Genomic DNA, 13,005 nt, shown 5'->3' with positions numbered 1-13,005 from the left:
GGCATTCCGGTCCTCTCTTCAAGCTCCAAACCTTCGCCCTTCCCATTAACTACGGCTCCTTTCTCTCCCGCCGTCCTTCCTATGTCACCATCCATAACACAGATTCCTGATGGAGGGTGTGGGGGCGCTGAAAGGGATGGACATTCTGGAGGACGATGGTGAGGAACCGGATGATGTCCTCAGCGGTGGGGGGGGGGGGGGACGAAGGGAATTTCCAGGAGCGGTGGGGCGTCCAGAGGACGGACAGGGACGGTGAGTTCAGGAGTGGTCGGAGGGGGTCGGGCTTTACACTCTTGGGAGTAGGTGGGATGGGGAAGATTGTAGGAAAGAGGGGATTGGAGGTTAGGGCACTGCCGGAGGAAGTGCGCTTGCCTACAATGCGGGCAGGTGGGGGCCTCGTGACACTCAGCTGTTGGGTGCGTGTTATAGCGGAGACACCTCTGGCGGTGCAGGGATTGAGGAGGGGAACGGGAGGGGTCGATCCTGTAACGCTGGTTGAAGAGGAGGGCACCCTCCTTCAGGAGACGGTCAATGGAGGGGGCGTCCTTGGAGAAAACCCGCTGAAGGCGGGTGGGGCCGGCCAAGTTGAAAATGCGGCGGCCCGCCCGCACCTCCAGCATGGGATGCGCCTTGAGCTTCCCCAACACCTCCTCCTCCGTGATCGACAGACTGAGCCGAGTGATCACGGCGGTGAGGGTCGGCGGGCGATGTGGGGGTTGGGGTTGGCGGGTAGGAGATGGGGAAGGAGCAGGGGTGAGGGAGGTGTTGGGGCCAAAACGGGTGATGGGGAGGCGGGAGAGGATGTCAGTATGGAGGGTGGGGCTGGGAGAGGAAATGAGAACGGAATCCCGTCTGGGAGTGAGGAGAGAGATGGGTGCCCCAGGGAAGTGTTGGTGGAGGAGGAGGGAGAGATTCCAGGCCTCAAAAATGGAAGGATCGGGATGGGAGAGGAGGTATTTGTAGAAAGAGGGGGTGGAGGAGGAGGAGGAAGAGGCGGAGGAAGCAGGGCCAGGTGGGAAGACATCCATGGCACCCTGGGGGGGGGGGGGAAGGAGGACGGGGCGGGGCCTTTTTGGGGGTGGAGGAGGTGGTGGTGCCACTAGGGCGCTTAACGGCGGCAGAAGGGCGGGTGGTGACATGAGGTACGGGAGCTATAGGGAGGTGGTGGGAAGGGACAGGTCCCGGCGTGGACGCAGCAGGCAGCGCCGGAGATGGTGACGGTGACGGTGACGGCGACGATGACGGTGACAGTGACGGTGGCGGCGGTGATGGCGAAGGCGACGGGGAGAGTTGGGCATGGACAGTGGCCCGACAGGCCACCACCTGAGCCGGAGCTGCAGTGACAGGCTGGTGGAGTGGGGGGAAAGGATCAGATCGAGCACTGGCGAGCTCATAGCGCCCCTTAAATGCAAGTGAACAGGCAACCTTTCCCCTTTCCCACCAGAGGGGGACACCAAAGCTGCGATCGCCACAGCGACGCAACCGCCAGAAACGGAGAGCGACTGTCTCACACTACGCGCTGCGGCGCGCTCTTCAAAACAACAATTTTTACCACGGCTCAGGCTCTTGTGGACTTCGACTTCCACTCACCTTTATTACAGACTGTTATTCCATCTCTGATTTTAATTTTTTTGATTTACCTTCACATTATGTACAAGTTTTTAGCTCAGGTTGCCCGACTTGTAAGGTTAATTGTAGTATATTGCCTAACATGTAAAGAAGGGAATTTTATAAATTTTTAAATCTTAAAAAAGCTGTGCTTAGTATTTTAATGAATATTCGATTTACTAAGACTTGCACCTCTAAATGTGTCTTTCTGATTATATAATAAGTGCTGTTGGTTTTAGAGCTCCTTCGTCCACAGTGCAAGCAAATGCATTATGAGGCTCTTGTTTGCGGGAGGAACTTCGTCGTTTGTTTGAGAGGGCCACTGGTGCAGGTTTAACGAAGCCTTATATATGGCCTCTACATGGTCACGTATGTCCGTTGGTATTAGATTCACTAAACAAAGTGAACCGTGCTGGCCCTGGCCTATACGGTGGTTTAAACCTGGTCTGATACTCTGCGTTTGGTTTCCCGCGGTTATTGCCGTTATGCCGTGGTTCTTCCTCTTTCTACGTGTGGCAGCAGCGGTGTGTATCGATATTCATACCTTGTACTATCTTTGGTCTGGTGCTTATAGTTTCCGGCTAGCCGGTGTGCGGCAGTCGGTCGGTTGGTGTGGATCAGCCAGGAAATCTCCGCGCCGCGCAATGGGCCGGGCCCGCTCGCGGTCTCTACGAAGTGTCGGAGTTTGTGGAAACTGTTCCGATTGCTACGAGGTTCGTGGCTCACCGACCCAGGACATCAAAGTTAAGTGGTGATGTAATTACCGAAGCCAGTCTGTTCACACCGTTGCTGTTAGTTTTCATGGTTGGATGATGGGGGTATTCCCGTGAGCAACAGCGAGTGTTCGAGTTGGCGAAAGTTTGGCCACCATCCGGTGGATTTTTCATGTATTTTGGTTATTTGAAGACCTAGTGTACCAACAGAATATTATGCCTTGTGGCCGTTAGCGTTCCGGTTACCTGCTCTGTCCGCTGACGTAAAGTTCAGGCAGTGTCCTTTCCTCACCGTGTTGTCGCTGTCCAACACGTGTGTGTAGTTTTGACAGCTTATGTATACTTGGTCGTGGACGGCTATGCCTTTTACGTTTTGGCATTGGAATACCTTGTATACTGGTCGGGTGGAAAGCAAGTCGTCTTGTCTGAGGATCCGTTGACTGTCTCTTGATTGGGTTGCCGGCGGATCGGATAGTTGGGCCGACTATCTCTCCCCGCTTAGCGAACATTAATATTTAAAGAGCAGACCGACCACCGGAAACTTCTGAGCGCCGCTGGTTGTACTGCCTTTTCTTATTGGTGTTTGATTGTGCGTTTTAATGGATCACAGCCGATTGTTTGAATTTGTGTACATTTAGTTGGGTTTTAAATAATGGGCCTTCAGCCGTTTTGAAATCAAAGAGGTTGTGCCCTTGACCCATAAGATTGTGTGACATGTTCAGTCGATAGTTAAGGTCGTAAATTTGCGCTGTAGTGTTTGGGCAACTAAATAAAGTTATGTGTTCGAGCGTAACTGACAGCCGCTCATTTTGGGCCTGTTCTGTCCTGCGGATTTAACCAGGTGTTTCACAAACATATAAATAAGTGTGACGGTAAGATGAGACAATGTTTGTATCAGACCCATGGTGAGGAACTAGATCACGTAGTATCAGGCCTCGTCAGACATCGTCTTCTCCTACATCCTGCCCATTCCTTTTGGTTTGCTTCGAGGGTAGATAATTTAACTAATAATTTATTTTTATAGTGAGGAGACGCATTTTCTAGAGGAAGATCAAACTTATAATACTTTTCACCTAACGTCTGAACAACATTTTGGTCTCCCTGTTGCTGACTCTATTTCTGCGTTACACAGTGTTTTGTTTACCACGGCCCAGCGTCACGGGGCGGTCATTCACGTTAGTAAAGTTATCAAGTGCCAAGGTAACCAAAATAAGAAACTGGTTACTAAATGACCACGGGATGGTGAAAAATTAGTGCTCCAATTCATTAATAAGGAATTTGAAGAGTCTCGTTCCGTTATTCTTAGCTCTGATAAGTCTAAGGCTGTTGTTGTTATCAACGAAAGCCAATATGTGGCTAAAGTCCACAATTTCTGAGATGACAACAACGTCAAGTTCTGTAGATACAATCCCACAGCGAAATAATAATCTAAAGCTCAGATCTATTTTTCCAAGTTCCTATCAAAGAAAGTTGTTGGTACCTATGAAATCGGAGCCACCGCGTCTCAGGGTGCTATAAATGCCCAAAGGATAATTGCCCAGCACCTCCCATAGTGAACGATAGGAATGGTGTAGGCAACCGTTCAAAGAAGTTGATTGCGGAATATTTAAACAAATATTATCTTCATATTTCTGATTTATCGTTATGAAACAGCACCTATGTGGTGTCTGTGCTTTCCAGTTGCAACGTTCCACCTGGAAAGGGGATACTTATGCAGGATATTAAAGTATGTGCAGTAATATTGCCACAGAGCCTGCAGTTAGGATTGTCTATGCGAACTTCAGTAGCTACAGCAATCGTTCCCGAGCTGAGATCGATGAGGTTATCAAGTTGCTGGAACTGGTACTGAACACAATTATTAGCTTTGGGGATGGTACTTGGATTAGGTAAAGGGTCACTCCTGTCGTACTGATTAGCTAACGTGTTAGAGGCCCAGTTTGAACACGACCATGTGACTCAACACACGTCGTTTGGTTCGCAAATTGTCAGAAGATTTAGATGTGTAGACGAAATTTTTCTACTTCACAATGACTCTACTGCTCAGTATCATTCTTTCGACTATTATTTAAATGCACAGTACAATGCTATTCAGTCTTCTATTGAGAATCCGTTTAGTGATAATTTCCATTACCTAGATATGGCTTCAACGACTGACTTGGTCATCCATATTTCTTCCACCCATCCCATGAGTTATAAGAAAGCAGCTTTCAAAGAGTTCTTACGTCCCCTTCACAACGATCCAATCTGCACCGAAGCTTTCAAAAATGAGTATGATACTACTGTCCGCATTGCTATTTCTAATGGATATAATAGCGGTTTTTTCAGAGCCTTAGTAGTGAGATTCTGAAAAGGCTGGCTCGTTCCTTTCCGCACCAGTCGGCGTTCCTCTGTACACTAGCTCCCTTACACGTTAACCCGACCGCGGTCAGATACCGTACTACCGTATTATGGGAGTGTCAGAACACAAAGGCAGACAAACGTGTGATACCAACTAGTATAAGAACACGGGGGTTTCGGCCGGAAAGTGTAATGATTGTCGTTGCATAAATGTAGGTCAAACGGGTAGAGGTTTTGGTACGGGTTTCAGGAACAGCGGGAAACGGAACATTCAGTAACGAGTGTAGAAGACAGCCTTGGCATTTTATGCATTGAGAATTAAGGGCAGTTTCAGGTATTTTGGTAGAGATGCACGTTTATGGGGCTATCAAGGTGTCGCTTTGACAGATAGTGCAAAACCATCGGGGCCTATTATTGAATCCCTACTGTAAGACGTATGCGTTGCCGGTGATGGGCAAGGCATAAGAGAGTCTCTGACCAGAGAGCAGTATGTAGTTAGTTGTTGCTTGTCAGTAGTCGACAGTAGTCGGCAGTTGTGTGCGCGTGTCGGCGCTTGTCGGGAGTCTGCTCTGGTTGAGACTGGAGGATGGGTATTATTGTAGAAGGTAAAGAAGCAGCCTTGCGCATATCTAGTAATGTATATTAACTGCCATCAGTTTCTTAAAAAATGCCCCAGTAATAATTTTTATAATATAAAGAATTTTTTTAAAAAAAGCGTTCATTTCAATTTAAAGATTTTATCCAATGAATAATTATTCCTTTCACGAATCGCAAAGCATAGGCCAGCATTGCTCGGAGCTGTGCCAAAACTATTTTAAGAGCAGAGATATTCGCAGTTTTTATTGAGGTAAGAATTTTTGCTCTTTTTTTTATTCAGAGCACAGGACCGTGGCGCAGCGCTGCTGTCGTCATCAAATTTACCAGGTTACTGAATTTTTTATTATTTTTGGGTTTAGAAATTTTTCTGTTTCGAACTTAACATTAAAAGAGAAAAGAATTTTGTGGGTACATATAATGTGAATGCATATCTGCACAGAGATTATAAATGGGAGCCAATTTTATTCAGAGGTTACAAAATTTAAAATTCATTTAATTATTTCTGTGGGGAGGTTAAATTTGGTTCATATTTTTTAATTAATGTATTTTTGTGGGGAGTTCACACTTGGTTCATGGTTCATTTTCATTAATATTTTTTTGTGGGGAGGTTACACTACTACTTATAGTTTCCTCGCTATTGATAGAGCCCACGTGTTTTTCCTTTCATCCTGGATAAATAATTATTTCTGTCGAATAGACCCAGTTCCACAATTTTCTTTCTCTATTCCCAACCACCTCCGCCGTTCTCCATCCCTCCCTTCCACCCCACTCTCCTCCCCAGCCATCGGGTTAAGGCCTGTTCTGAGAGATTTCTTTTAGGAGGGATTTAGTCCGTGAATTTCTCTCTGTCAGGCCTGGTCTGATTTCACTGAGATTCTTCGTATGGTCCGTATATTCCCCTGTTATTCTGGACTGTGTAAAGATGACAAAGGGCGATATTTACTTTAACATTGTTCACCATCACTTAACACAATTTTAGAAATTTTTATATTTTTATATTTCTTACAGTTTTATAACGTTTTTATATATTTACTAGTATAATACATTTCGCACAAAGACTACACTATGTGATGAAAAACATACATTCCTCATAATAGGTGCATTGTGCTGCCACCTTCTCCCAGGTACTCCATATAAGCGACCTTAGCAGAGACATCGTGAGAGAGCTGAATGGGGCGCTCTGCAGAACTCACTGACTTCTAACGTGGTCAGACGACTGGACGTCACTTGTGTCGTACGTCTGTAAGCGAGATTTCCACACTCCTAAACATCCCTAGATCGTCTGGTTCCGATTTTATAGTGAAGTGGAAACGTGAAGGGACATGTGGGGCACAAAAGCGCACATGCCGACCTCCTCTGCTGACTGACAGAGACCGCAAGTTGAGGATAGTCGTAAGTTGTAATAGGCAGACATTATCCAGACCATCACACAGGAATTCCAAACTGCATAAAGATCCACTGAACTATGACAATTAAGCGGTAGGTGAGAAAACAGAATTCATGGTCGAGCGGCTGCTTATAAGCCACACATCACGTCTGTAAATGCCAAACGGCCCCTCGCTTGGTGTAAGGAGCGTAAAAATTGGACGAGTGAATGGTCTAAAAACGAATCACGTGTGGCGATCCGATTTCAGGGTGTGAATATGGCGAATGCCCGGTGAACGTCATCTGCCAGCCTGTGTAGTGCCAAAAGTGAAATTCGGAGGCGGTGGTGTTTTGGTGTGGTCGTGTTTTTTGAGGAGGGAGTTTGCCCCCCTTGTAGCTCTGCGTGGCACTATGACAGCACATGACTACATTGATGTTTTAATAAATTTCTTGCTTCCCGTTGTTGAAGAGCGAATCGGGGATGGCGATTGCATCTTTCAACACGATCGAGCACCTGTTCATGATGTACGGCCTGTGGCGGAGTGGTTACACGACAATAACATACCTGTAATGGACTGACCTGCACAGTCCAGACCTGAATCCTACAGAATTCCTTTGGGATGTTTCGGAACGCCGACTTCGTGCCGGGCCACACCAGTCGACATCGGTCTCTCTCCTCAGTGCAGCACTCCGTGAAGAATGGGCTGCTATTCCACACGAAACCCTCCAGCACCTGAGTGAACGTATGCCAGCGAGAGTGGAGGCTGTCATCAAGGATAAGTAAGGGTGGGCCAACACAATAATGAATTCCAACATTACCGATGGAGGGCGCCACGAACTTGTAAGTCAAGTACAGCCCTTCAGTTGGGTTCTGCTATCTTGTTGTGGATGGAACCAGGTAGTTCAGTTTCCTTAGCTTCAAGTAATTTTAATTGTATCTTACCTCTCATAAGCGTAATGATTAATATTTTCTGTCTCTTATACTGGATTGTTATTTAACACCGAGATCCATTTTGCTGTTGCGATTCCCAAGGTCCATTTTGCGTGTGCTTTTAATTTGATTTCTACCGCTAGATGTCACGATCTTCAACTTGGAATGGCGCATACTTAGCTTCACAGTATTCAGTGTGTGGCTAGCACTGTAACGTATATTTCTATTTTGCGCATGCCAATAGAATTTAGTATGTTGACGAGCCCCAAATGATAGTGAGTCTCCTAGTTCTTTGTTCTGCCGCGGATTTCGACGATGGAAGATTTCTTCTCATTAATGCTATACCAACACCGCGAGCGGTGTTGTAATTTACGTTTTTGTGCTCATAGCGTTTATCCATTCATTCGTGGAGTGTCATGTGCCGTCCGTGCTCAACTTTTAACTGTGCTTTGAAGATTTATTAGTGAACTTGCATGATTCGGATCGGAAGCCCATTTGCCATTTCACTCAAGATTTTTCTGAGGTGTGACATGATTTTAAGTGCACTTGTACCTAGAAATTCGTGACACGTGAAGTATTAGTTTTGTGAGTACCTAACACTCTCTACTCCGTTTCGTACGTTATGTTCACTACTAGTACCCTTACATATTCAGTGGTATTCTATACACAGATGTTACCTGAAGGTATATCCCAGGGTATGAAACAGCTCGCCACACAGTGGAAAAAATAGTAAACAGCTATTGTGGATTTCGACTTTCACTCAGTTTTAATACAGCGTTTTTCTATCTCTGATTTAAATATTTGGATTGTCCTTTACATTATATATTAGATTATCGTCTCCCTTTCCGTACTGAATCACCCATTCGATATCTTCTGTTTGCGACGGTGTTAATTTGTTGTCGATTCTGGTGAGGACAAACTATCACTGAACTATCATTCTCTGCCATATCTTCGTATTCGCAACGAATCCTACTCTCGTTATACCATTTACTGCTGCTGGTGATAATACACGGTACTCCGCCGACTAGAATTCCACGTCAACTTTCAACCTCAGTTAACTGGTCCCACAACTAGGTCTACACTGAGCCTTACCATTTTCATTTTCAGTGTATCCACCAGGATATAAGTGGATATAAGTGTGTACACTGATCAGCCGGAACATTATGACGACTGCCACATTATCGATATAAACACGTCAGGGTGATAGCAGCGTCACCTGGCGATGAGTTACAGCTTGTCGGACACCCACACGGTGCATATAGTATCAGTGAGTGTGCTTTCCGTGTGTAGGTTGGGGAATGGTTCATTACCGGAAAAAGTAAACGGTGGAACGTTGTGTGCCGGGCCCTCCAACCATATCAGGATTCTGATGACCTAACTCGGCAGTTTCACGCAGTTTATCACGATATCCCTCAGGAAGACTTCGAACAACTGTCAATCAACACCAAGCGATTGCATAAGATCAGAGGTGGACCAACGCTTTATTGACTTATTCAACTTGTGAAGCATAGCTGCTCATGCAGTCAATACAATACACAAAACGATGAAAGACACTAACGAAATAGTGTTAGATGGCAATCAATTTGGAGTCAGGAATGGTAAGGGCACCAGACAGGCATATGAGACTCTGAAGCTGATGATCGTGGCATGACTTAAGAGACGCTAATATATCTTCACAGGTTTTGTCAACCTAGAAATTCGATAATGTAAAATTATGCAATACGTATCGTCAGTGCAAATGAGGAATAAATATAGGACTGGAAGCAAACAAAAGGAAGACAAAAGTAGCGAAGATCAGCAGAAAGAATATTAGCATTAATTTCACATCAAAATCCCGAACTTCCTAGAGAATGAAGTGAAGGAATTCTTGTTGATTTACAGCAAAATAATGCATGATGAACCATGCAAGGAGGATATAAGAAGTGGACTAAGGTAACGAGGGTATTTCTAAGTGAAAAGAAGAGGCATCAAACATAGGTTTCAGTTTTAGGGAGGGACATCAGAGAATGTACGCCCCACAATATTGAATGGAATTCAATCATATACCATGAAAAACGGGATGATGGAACATTTTGGAACGTGTTCTTACACAATAAGAAGCGAAGGGATCCTCAGAAGAATCGGCGGGGGACATAATTATTTGGAAAGCACTGACTGGGAGGGGGGACAGATAGATGCTACATATATTAAGACATAAATCAATAATTTGCGAGATGCTAGCGGGCAAAAATAGTGAGAGAAGAAAGACACTTGCATATATCTGACAAAAAAATTGAGGACGTTAGATATAAATGTTACTTTTTGATAAATAGATTAACATACGAGAGGTTTTACTGGCGAAAGGTATCAACCAGAATACTAATGACACAAAATAAGAGAATCGAATAGATTAGTCACGTACTTGTGGTTGGACGACGAACAAGCTTTTAGGATTTTATTTTTTTAAATTTTCTGTGTCATTTTGTCCTGACATTAATTAGAAACAAAATAGTCTCCTATAGTTTGGTGATTCTATTTGGACGTGTGCCAATATCTTAACGATTTTGGAAGCGTTGTATTCTGATCGGCCGTGAGGACTAGGAATTATTTCTACTGCTTTCGGTGACAGACACGGGAGAGATTTAAAGACTTAAATATTATTTGTGTGGAGTGTAGGTTAGTGTTGTGAGACGGTAAACTATAATTCTGCAGCGAAAAAGTTTTCTGGATGTGGTAGAGCGTCATATTGTATAAAACTACTGCATACATTACGGCGCGGTGCCACACCCAGAAAGCTTTTATGTTGAATGCCACTGGCTGCGGAAGCCTACGCAATTATATAATTTTGCAAATAAGCTGTTGGAATTTAGTGAGGAGGAGATGCTTCGTGGCTTTGCATTTCCCCATCAATTAAATAAATATCCACATAAGGGAATTTTGTTGCGCAACATTATATATATATATATATAATCTTCAAAATGTCTAAGAAAAATGTACCACGGTACTAAAAGTTTTTCGCTGAACACTTTTTCACTATTGCTCCGCGGTGGACAGTGTGGGGAAACCCTGCCATAGATAGCACGAATTGAAGTGTCGTCCCTTCTATGTCTATAGGAAGGAAAAAGCTTGCACCGTAATCTGTGCTACCTTCTCGCCTGCCATCAGAAGTATGTTTCTTTTGTTTTCTGTGGAAATACGGGGTACATTTTATACCTGGTATCGCAGCAGGTAACAGCATTTTTGTTTGCGCCGACTTGGGATGTAAAAATGTGTAATTACGGTGTATCTCGTGTTTCGTGCAAGGGTCTCGTACATTCAGTCGCACAGAAATAACTTGAGCTGACGATATTACAGTTTGTGCAAACTGTGTGACAGTGCAAGGGAAAAACAGCTTACGAGTTTGGAGAAACAGCAAAGGACGACGACAGAGAACTTTAGCTGATGAATAGGTTCTCAAAATATCACTGAACTTACTTTATCGTAAGATAGTCGCAAACTAAGAGTATTAAATCTTGCAAACAGACGATGTTTTTAACGGCACAGTTGCAGAAGGAGAATTTAAAACATTCAGATGTTCTTCCATAGTTCTTGGGTCGGTATACAATAAAGAATATATCGACAAGCACAGTATAACATCTCTAACATACATCGCCCAAAACAGACGTAATGGAAAAGTCTATGAAATTCAAGGTTCATCTGTCATTCATCCTGCGAACCATTCGCTAACCGAAGCGTAAATATAAAATGCCCTCTGGTGCAAACTATGAGGTGGCTTCTGGAGTGTAAATGTAGATGAAGATTATAAATTTTCATTATAAACAAGTTTCTTCAGTACCATAGTAATCAAAAATGTTGTTTCCATCACCTGAAAACCTAAATATCGGAATACTAGATACACTTAATATGACCCCATTAACGACATACGGATCAGTGCTGCAAATTACCTCCTTGGAAACTTATAGATATTCCAGTGTAACAACGAACGGGCACTGCAATTAACTGTGCTTCGCCGCTCGTGTGGTGCCGATCACTCATGACTGCATTATGTAACCTAAACAGAAATTCAGTACCTTCGGTGTGTTGACCTCAGTCGACAAACCGCGAATTAATCTAGAGTGCAACAGTTAATTCAGTCAACGCAACTCCTACTGGTAAGCACTTAATTGTGGGCACAATAGCCAATAATTAAAATTTTTACGAACTTTCAGCGTGCTGGAGTGATTGCAGGACAGCAGCTTTTGCTAATCTATACAACAGAAAAACAAAAAATGGCTCTGAGCGCTATGGGACTTAACATCTGAGGTCATCAGTCCCCTAGAACTGAGAACTACTTACACCTAATTAACCAAAGGACATAATACACATTAATGCCCGAGGCAGGATTCGGACCTGCGACCATTGCGCTCGCGCGGTTCCAGACTGAAGCGCCTAAAACCGCTCGGCCACTCCAGCTGGCCGACAGAAAAACAGTCAAAATTGCAAAGTTCATTTTGTATTTACTTGACGACAGTCTGTTCGGGAACTTGCAGCTTTGGCTGTTTTTATGCTGTATTAATAATTAAATGGTCCATGATGTAGAACATCAGCTATGAGCTCAACTCAGTTTAATAAATCACAAGTTCAAAACTAATCTTTGACTTGATAAGATTTCGAACAACATTGAGTTGCAGTAGCTTTAGTCTATCAGGTATTATATCCACAAACCCACAGCAGAAATATTAAAGTCGCAGAACGAGCAACCAAAATTATATCGAATTATGCACAAGATACTCCACACAGTTGCAAATTATAAGTTCATGAACTCAAAATTATGGCAAATTCTATCAGAACTGGGCCGTCAGTCACAATACATTTCCACAAAAACCCTTACAACCTACATGCAGCTTTCACGCTAAGTTCAACTGCAACTTGCGGTTTTACTGCAATTTAGAATGGCGAGATTTTTTTCTCGCCGGGGCTTACCCTGTCTGGTATGTGAATATCAGACAACAGATAAATAATAATAATAATAATAATTATTATTATTATTAATAGTAGTGATCAGTTTATACAAACTTTGCGCGCTTGACAATGGCTTTTTGCCTAAGGTACGTTCGTTGTAAGTTTGACCGTGTTTGATTCTTTATCAGACTTCATACATTGAATAGTTCCCAAACTTTGGTTCGTACTGGACCTTTGATATAATTTGTAACATGGAACCTTCAGACTTGCCAAGACGCCGTTTAAATGGAAGAATAGCTTGCAACATAAATGAAACACAATATTAAATATTATCACTGTATTCACAAAATATTATACTAAATTGAACAACAGACACTTACATTAATTTTGTTCCTATGAAAAACTATGAGTACGCTAGTGACATTGCGTCTCAATACATATAATAATGGCGGTGTGCCAAGTAATTATGTGCAGCGATGCCAGATACGTATCCGACCAAGAGGGTCTCCAGAGCAAAAAAGGTGCCGTCTTCTC

Source organism: Schistocerca piceifrons, chromosome 8 (genome assembly GCF_021461385.2).
Source record: "Schistocerca piceifrons isolate TAMUIC-IGC-003096 chromosome 8, iqSchPice1.1, whole genome shotgun sequence".
NCBI classification, from domain to species: Eukaryota; Metazoa; Arthropoda; class Insecta; order Orthoptera; family Acrididae; genus Schistocerca; species Schistocerca piceifrons.
The sequence above is the reverse complement of the archived record's forward strand: the minus strand, read 5'-3'. Positions refer to the sequence as shown.